The following is an 8730-nucleotide window of genomic DNA, read 5'->3' on the forward strand; positions in this document are numbered from 1 at the left end:
AACCCTGCCTTGAGTTTGTCTCAGTTTCAGGTTCTCAGATGTAGTCCCCAGTCCCCCTAATCTTCTCTTTGTCACCTCAGACTACAGTCTTTGCTCTACCTGATTCAGGTGTGCAGCTACTGCCTAAGCTGTTTTCTCAGTCTCTGCTCTGTTTGTCCTCTTCAGCTCTGTCATTATTAAATAGACTTGCCACATCTCTTTGGCTCATCGACTTCTAATTTTTGCAGAGCTCTTTCAACACCTTGTCGGGCCCAGTGTAACAGAATGTCTGGGCTTACTAAATCCAGAGCCAGGTGGCAGAAAAAAATCAGGAGCCAGGGCCACTGACACAGCGCAACACCTCAGAATCCTGCTTGAGTAAGTCCTTCCGGAGACTCCACGGTTAACATCTCCTGCCTCCTCCATGGACACGATACTCCCTGCCTCTAATCCTGAGCTGCTCCAGTTGCAAGTCCAGCCCCAGCCTAGAGGTCGGCGCTCACCTCGGATGATCTCAGCCTTTCCTCAGTCACAGTTATGGGTTCCAGGTTTTTGGATGCTCCGACTCTCATCTCTGTCAAATGTCTCAAACTCCGGCCTCAGTCTTCTGCTCTGAGGGGATTTGCATCACAGCCTCAGTTCCCCATACCATGGATGCTTCAGCCTCTGTTCCAGATCTCAGCTTGGATGCCTCCTCAGCCTCAGAATACAGGTCAGTGACTGTCTCTTCTGCCGAAACCTTCAAGAGGGCATCAACCAAGATTGCTGCCTCCAAACTCTTTCTATGGGGCTCCAAACCAGTGTTTCAGACTCGGAAGAGCCCATGCAAATTGGGGAGATGAAACTCTCAGTAGAAGAAAGGGAAAAAAGATATCGAGGTAAACTTTGTATGTACTGTGGAAAGAAGGGCCATTGGGGAAAAGGACCTGCCCTGAGTTATTGGGGAAACAGGCTCCGCTCAGTAAAGAAGGAGGGAAGGGGGGGAAGAGAATTAAATGGTTGACTAATGCAACAATTCACATAGAAATTTGCTGCTTATATTGATTTCAGATAATTTGGTCTCATGTTGACTATACCTTTTTGGTTTTTTTGAGATGTAATATACTCCAGAGGATGTGTGTCAAGTTTCAATCTGCCATCTTCCATTTGTATGTAACAACAAGGTTGATATGATGTCTGTTCTGGATTCATCTGTTGCTCTTTAAGATTTACTTTTAAAGAAAAACAAGATTGAGACAAAAGTAATAAAATACGTGTCTCAACATCATTGCATAGCTTCATAAAGATTTTTTTTTTTACCAGTTGGAGGGTTGTTAAAATATGTAAATCAGAGCACTGTGTAATTTAGGCTCAGCCTGAGGATGTTGTTTCCATTACTTTAATGTCAAGGTTATCTCTCTCAGCAGACAGAACAATCACTACATTGATAAACATCAAGAGAAATGTTGTGTAAATAAATCTACTGCAATCATCTCATTAGAGAACAGCAGCTGTGCAGGAAAAGGAAAGCCAACAGTAGCATCTGATTGATGTGCCATACATGATCTGCAAGCCTCCGATTGCTGCAGGAGGGCTGCAGATGCATTTCCCAAACATAGGCAGAGGAAAAACAAGGAGAAACAATAGTGTGAATAGGCTTTCCCCCCCCAGGCCTTCCTTCAACATCTGGACTTTAAAGACCACAGAGCTTTCATTCAGCAAACTGGTGGCGTGATCCACTTAGCATGAATTCTTTATTAATAGGCTAAAAGTAACATTGTGACTTGCAGGTGGATTGGAATGTGCTCTGTGCTTTACATTTGCAGGTCTGTGGATTTAGTTATTTATAAAGCATGTAGTTATGCTGCCAAGAGCTTAGCTCTTGAGAAACAAATCTTTTCTTAGTTTGGTATTAAGTTATGAAAATGTGTGAAATCTCCCCCTTTCAATAAATACGAAACAGAATTGGCATGCATCTTACCATTCCCAATGCATCCTTTCAGGACAAATGTTTAAACAAGGTTGAAAATACTTTAAATTTATATATATTCCTTAGTTTTTGCCCTTGCCCTTCAAACTGCTCCTGTCCTCAGAGTAAATCTGCAATGTTCAGTGTGCCTAGCAAGCAGAAGGACATGAGGTACGGGGCAGTGTAGTTGGTACTCTCCTGCTGAAGGAGAGAGTCAGAATCATCTTTATTAGCCAAGAACATTTCACGTACAAGGAATTTTTGCAGGTGGTCTTGGTCCTGCTGAAACAACATTCTACATACAATATACCATACACAAACAAGACAACACATATCATTGAGACAGTGCACATACAGTATACTATACCTAGGAAAGAAGCTGTTCAAATTCTGTGTGGTTCTGATTTTTAATAGACCGGTGGCGTCTTCCTGAGAGAAGTTTATGAACCAGGTGGTAACCTGGGTGGGAGGAGTCATCAGCAATGTTTTCTGTTGTTTCTTTGCTCTGGAATTGTACACATTGTCAATGGAGGGCAGAGGACACCCCACTGAGGCAGTTGGAAAGCTCTCAATAATCTCTCTGTAAAGCTGTATCAGAACTTTATACAGTTCTGTATAAAGTTAAAGGGCGGAGCAGTGGCTCAGAGGATCTGCGCCTGTGGCTGGAAGGTTGCTGGTTCCTATCCCATGGCTGGTGGAGGAATCCTACTCTTTTGGGCACCTGAGCATGGCCCTTAATCCCAGCTGCTCCAGGGGTGCTGTATAAATTGTTGACCCTGCACTCTGACCCCAAGCTTCTCTCTCCCTGCCTGCGTGTCTCATGGAGAGCAAGCTGGGGTATGTGAAAAGACAAATTTCTATAACAAGAAATTGTATATGGCTAATATAGTGATCTTATCTTAACTGTTTGAGGGATGACAAAGTTTTACAGAGCAGGAGAAGGCTGTGTGGGAGGACATGAACAAAAGTGTAGCTGATTGATTGATATCAATTGGATTTCTACTTATTCACGATGATGAGATTTGTGCTGTATGCAGTAGGCTGAGGTGAAAAGTTTGAAAGTGTTTTTTAAATTGCATATAATGGCTTTGAAGTGGCTTCTCTGCCTGAAACATTAATTTCCCAAGGCTTCTCTTTTAATGTAGAGTGTAATCAATAACACATCTTAAAGTTGCTCTATGAAAAACATAAATTAAGTGAAATATTATTGATCTAAAGACCTGTTGTGCCCAGTGCAAATCATACACTGAGTCAGATAGCTTCTTGTTATTGAGATGTACTGACTCCTTGCATCTTAGGTCTTACAGAGATGGCAAAAGGTAAACAGTTACCACTAACTGTTTGATGGGTCTGGGAATCTGTTACTAATGGGGTAAAAATTGTGGCAAGCTACAGTAAGTGTCCAGATTATTAGCTTTCCAACATAAAGATTTTAAATATTGATTTTAAGTTAAAGGATAAATAAACACCTTATTTTTTTTAAAAAGAATGTGTTTTATTGTATTTTCTGAATGATATGATAAAATGTCAAGGATGGAGAATCCAAAAGTCATATCAAACTCAATTGACCTGAACTAAACAAACTAGCAAAAGCTGAGGACAGAATCTATTTTACACAGATAGAATGTTAACAATGCTTAAGAAACTGATTTAAACAGTATAAAGGGACTGTTTTGTACAGTGAACAGAACAAAAGAGAATGTACAGTAATTATGATAAGTGAACTAATTCTGTTGTAATAGGTCACAGAGTTGTGAGAGGTTGTGTATGTAAATCCTTCAAAGTACACCATTTCCCATACTTTGTTTTTATTATGGTGCAGTTCCTCTGCAATATAAGTGGTTTGTCTGAGGGTGTTATTGAAAGCTATAGATCCCATTTAACCTGCCCCTTCTTGTCTCTGATGTATTCTTCAATGCAGCTCAGGTTGAAGAAAATGCCATCCTGCAGCATCCTTTGGTTAGCGATTGCCTTGGGATACTGTTAAATGTTTATGAATGCTCATGGTTATGCAGGGCTAGTTGCTCTGACCAGATCCCCATTTCAATATCCACCTTAATTAGTAATTATTCAATTCCTGGTTTTCTATTTAATGCCAAGGTGCCGCTTTGGCAGTGTGTCATCACTATTCATTTCACCCTGGGTTTTCCACACTTGCAGTGCTGCTTTCACTCTCCATATTTCTCCTCTGAACCAGGCTCACTCTTCACAGAGGTTGCAGTCTCAAGCCTGATCTTTGAACTTTCTAGGGGGCTTGCTATTCAGTTTCTCCAATTCCTGAGGCTCCCTTTTTCCCAACTTATGGGCTGTGTTTATCAGCAGTTTCAGCCTCTAACCAGCACTTCTAGTTGTATAGTAGTTTTCAGCCTCAAGCCAGCACTTTGCTCTTCATAGCAGTTTCAGCATCAGGCCTGCTCTTCTAGCTCATTTGGCTCCCTTTTCAGGAGGCTCACTATTTGTTTTTTTTCTGTACCCAGGGCTCCCCTTTCTGACTGGATTGTGTGTTTCTACCTCAACTTCAAGCCCGCACTCCACTCCAAACTTATTTTCACTGTTTTACTCTTTTATTCAACCCCCCAGCTTGCCAACCTGCACCCCTGGCACTCCTGAGGGCTGCTCTTCAAACTCAAGCAGTTCTCTTTTCAGGGGGCTTGTTATTTGGTTTCTTTCGGTACCCGAAACTCCCATTTTCCAGCCAAGCAGGCTGTGTTTAGCCTTAGTGTTTAGAGGGGTACGGTTTGCTGGCTTCTCCTTGGAGCAAGGCACCTCCCTGTTTCCTTCTTTTCTATTACTGACAGGTCTGGGCTGACTGAGCCCCACTGGCCAATAATTATTCTATTAGCACCTCCTTTCACTCTTCACTCTCCCTCTGTCCCAGAGTGCTCACACCCCTATCAGTTGGGTCTCTTCAGGTATTCAGTGGCTCGCCGGTCTCTTGCTCTTGGGTTCTGACACATCCCCACACAGCTGTATCCTGCCCTGCCATTACAAATACAGTTCTTGTCTCTTCTTATTCAATGCCAGCACTTGCCACTTTGTCGCTTTTTCCTTTCCATTTAACTGTTTATAGAAAGGGATGCACAGATGTGTACAGTATACCAATGCACATGGTGAAAAAACTACATTCTCTACATTTAAATTCTGGAAATGTATGTGCCATACAGAGGTCACAGAAGAAATATATCATCAGTGTTCAGGTATATTTCTCTAAATGAAATTCAGGAGGAAGGTTTGACTCTTCTTTCCTTTTTATTCAAGACTCACACCCTGGGACTTCCTGTAGTGCAACTCCCTTGTACCTCTCCTGCCACCCCATCTACATTTCTGCAGCAGTTCCCTTGCTCAATCCTTGCAATATAGAGGGAGAGTCTAAGCAGCCTGTCCCTGTTCTTTTCTCTGTAGGATGAACGTCTAAAAGACCAACAAATTATCGGTTTTTATTAACTTGGAAGACACTAAATTTGATCTACAATGTTTCAGAAATTATGTAAGAACTGCTTCAGTGTCATGAGACTTTTTTAATATTAAAAGGAAAAGTCTTTGATTGAACAGATGTTTGTGAGATGTTACTGTTATAGTGTTTAAATTTAATACCAGACTAGAAGCATGATCAGCTCCACAAGTCTGGCTTTAATAGTATTTCCCCTGAAGGCAGTTTTTTCACTGCTTTGTGCTTTTCAGAAAACATTTTCAAAAGAAAAAAGAAGTTCTTTATCATGAAGGGTTTTATCTGTTATCTGTCAAAGGTTTAGTGCAACTGAATTCCCCTTTTTTAGGTCAAAAGGGAAAGAAGAAGTTCATGCAACGGTTATCCCACACCAAATTCAAAATCCAAGACCCATTTTTGTGGTGGTACTTAGAGTCTAGCCGACTGCCCACAAGCAGAGTGAGAAACATCCAGACAGACCATGGAAGTACAACATACCTACACTGCCCCTAAAAGTAAGGTTAAACAATGTACTTGAGATGCTTAGATATGGGAAACAATCAGTGGTATTTTACTGAAACTCTTCTTAAAGTACTTCACATAGACAGGGACACAAGTAAACTACATCCCGTACATTGTACAGTATACAAGTAACTAAAGTGAACTGATTATAAGGAATATACTGATGACTCATTATAAATAATGAGAATAAGTAATATTGTTTATGAAAGTAAGTCTCTGTATTTTTTATGAACCACCCCTAGGAAAACAAACTAAAAGCAGTCTATAAATATGGAAGGTATGGCACATTTGTTTTGTTCTTACTGCCAAGCTGAAGAGCTAAGGAATAATTGAGTTCCTTCTAAAGAAATTAAAATCTTCACATTGTCTGTTATTCTTTTGACACTTTGAGCAGTATAAACACAAATCAAAGTTTTTTTTTTTATTCACAAGATCAGGCATCCAACTAAACAGCCTTAACCCCACGTCAAATATTTATTCCTTGTAACTGTATGCGTCCCCTTTTCTACTCAAAGAGCTCTCTAGTGCTCTCAGAGCTCTCAATGATTTTCACTGTCATTTTTACTGAAGGAGATAGGATTAATATTTTTTTTTTACCTGGAATTAATTTAACAATTTTAGGTGAATAATTGCTTAATGGATGATATGTGAAGCACTTAAACAACTGATAAGTGATAATGCAAACCTTTCCCTGCTTTAAGACGTAGGCAGTAGGAAACCAATACCCTAGATGAATTTTAGAACAAAATTACTAGATAATTTAATTCTTAGAGTTGATAAAAACGGAAGCTGAATTTCCTGTATCCATTAGAAGTATCACTTCTCAACATGACATGACTGGGACTTCTTTAGCATTTTTATAACAATTTCCCATACATATGCAGGTGTACACAGACTAATCTTTGATTTAAAATGAGCGCAAGATATCCCGTGGCGATTGCATATCACTTTACACATGTTGTGTATCGTGTGTATAGTGAGAAAATTGAGCTTGTACAGCCTTCGTAACACACAAGAGAATCCCTTACAATAATAACATATTGTTTAGAGGAAGGCAACATCTGCTGACTGCTTCTTAACTCCTACAGGACAAAAGAAGGCGAAGAAAACATGACCAGCTCTAAAGCAATAGCTCTGTAAGCCAGTGCCTTTCTAAATTATGCACTCCTTATGGCTTCTGAAAAAGGCTGTGTGGTTTCACACACTATATTTAGCGAAGACCAATAATTGCAGTTGAAATAGTGAGATGGTTTTCTTCATGTTTTTGTGATAGAACACAAGCACGATGTTCCTCCTTGGGCTTCTTATAAATTACAAGCCATTAGTATTTATAGACTCGACTCTGTTTTTTTTTTTACAAGGAGGAAACCTCTGAGAACCACAGCCCAGTGAAACACAGCTTCTTTAGACACAGCAGGACCATAATTGTTACACTGATCTTGCTAGTTATTAAAGGAGTAAGGAGTTGGTTGTTGCAATGTTCTTTACTGGAGTGGACTGAAAAAAGCTGTAAGATGAAGAACCTTGATCTTTATAACACTAATATCCTGATAGCATGACTGGTAGAACGAATGGCTTTTTCAGAATGGTTTTTTTCATGAACAGCAGTTTCACAGTTGTCAGGGTTTTTTGCAGTGAAAAGCAAAGGGTTTATAATACAAAAAAAACATTAGTTCTGTACTAATAATTGCACCAAAACACAAGAGCTAACTGTACTTTCTCTGGGTTTTTCTGCAAGTGGATTTTAAACTTTCGCTTTGCATTTTAATTTTTAGAAGGTTTATTGTTTTCCTAAGCTTTTGCATTAGCAAGAAAACAACAGTTTCTACTTAATTTTGCAGTTGGACGTCTATAGCCTTAAAATATCATCTAATATACTGAACCAAAACCATTTCCCCTCCTTTTTAAAGAAAAGTAAGAATAAATGGTGCATTTGATATAAAGCTGATCACAAGTTGATTGCTTATTTGTATCCCCATTTGTTTTTGAATATTTTATTATGAAACCCATTCAGTTGTGCAACTGAAGTGGGAGGTCTTGCCAAATCGGAGCTCGGGGTAGAAGGAAGCTTGCTGCACCTTAGATAAATTCTGTAGTTATTCTTGATTGTTGTTGTGGTTTTCATGTCCAAGAGCATTGCTAAAAACATTTCGGGTCAGTCTGAGGTAAAACTGTAGCAGGCCAGTTCTCCATTTTGTACCGAAAAGTGCTAGTTTCCTGAGCATCTGTGTGTTCATGGGAAGTTGGTAGTTACGATCTAGCAGTCTTGGTGCCCCATGTTTCCCCTCCTTAACTGTTAAAAACATAAAAAAAATTACACTATACGGAGAAATATTAAACTGAAGCTTTAAAAAAGCAAGAAAATCATCTTCATACCACCGTGTCACTGATAGTATTTGGCATTTATAAAAATGTATAGCAAGTTTTTCATAGTACAATTTTTATGTGAACATCATCCTAACTTATAAATTGCTGTTGCTTTCAAAAAGTCCAATTACTTCAACAACATAGCTTAATTGTCTCTTATTAGCATATTCTTGCAAAGCTTTCTTCTTTGATGTACAGTTCTAGGAATTCTAAAAATGCCATTTTTGTCTCTGCCGCACATTCACATTGATATCTTACCTTTATGTAGAACAAGAATCATAAGAGCTCAATTTCTTTCCGGGACGAAAGAAAGCACAGTCAGTTTAAATATGCTCTTATTTACGTTAATTGAAATCTGTACATCACTTAAAATTTGTATGTCTTCTCTTGTCATTACTTGTGTACTTCTTTCTGTATTCTTCATTATTTTGGGATGTGCTTTGTTTAAATTAAGGATATGAATGGATTCACTTCCTTGCAAATTGTT

At 39.2% G+C, this 8730-nt stretch overlaps 1 long non-coding RNA gene across 1 annotated transcript; it reads left to right on the top strand.

Annotated features, from left to right (window-relative positions):
* On the top strand, positions 1 to 1248 carry LOC148677417 (uncharacterized). Its single transcript, XR_015936879.1, has 2 exons — positions 1 to 108; positions 228 to 1248. It is a non-coding gene; the product is annotated as an uncharacterized LOC148677417 (long non-coding RNA).
* The last annotated feature ends 7482 nt before the right edge of the window (positions 1249 to 8730 follow it).

Source organism: Lepisosteus platostomus, chromosome 1 (assembly GCF_059453375.1).
Source record: "Lepisosteus platostomus isolate fLepPlt1 chromosome 1, fLepPlt1.hap1, whole genome shotgun sequence".
Lineage (NCBI taxonomy): Eukaryota > Metazoa > Chordata > Actinopteri > Semionotiformes > Lepisosteidae > Lepisosteus > Lepisosteus platostomus.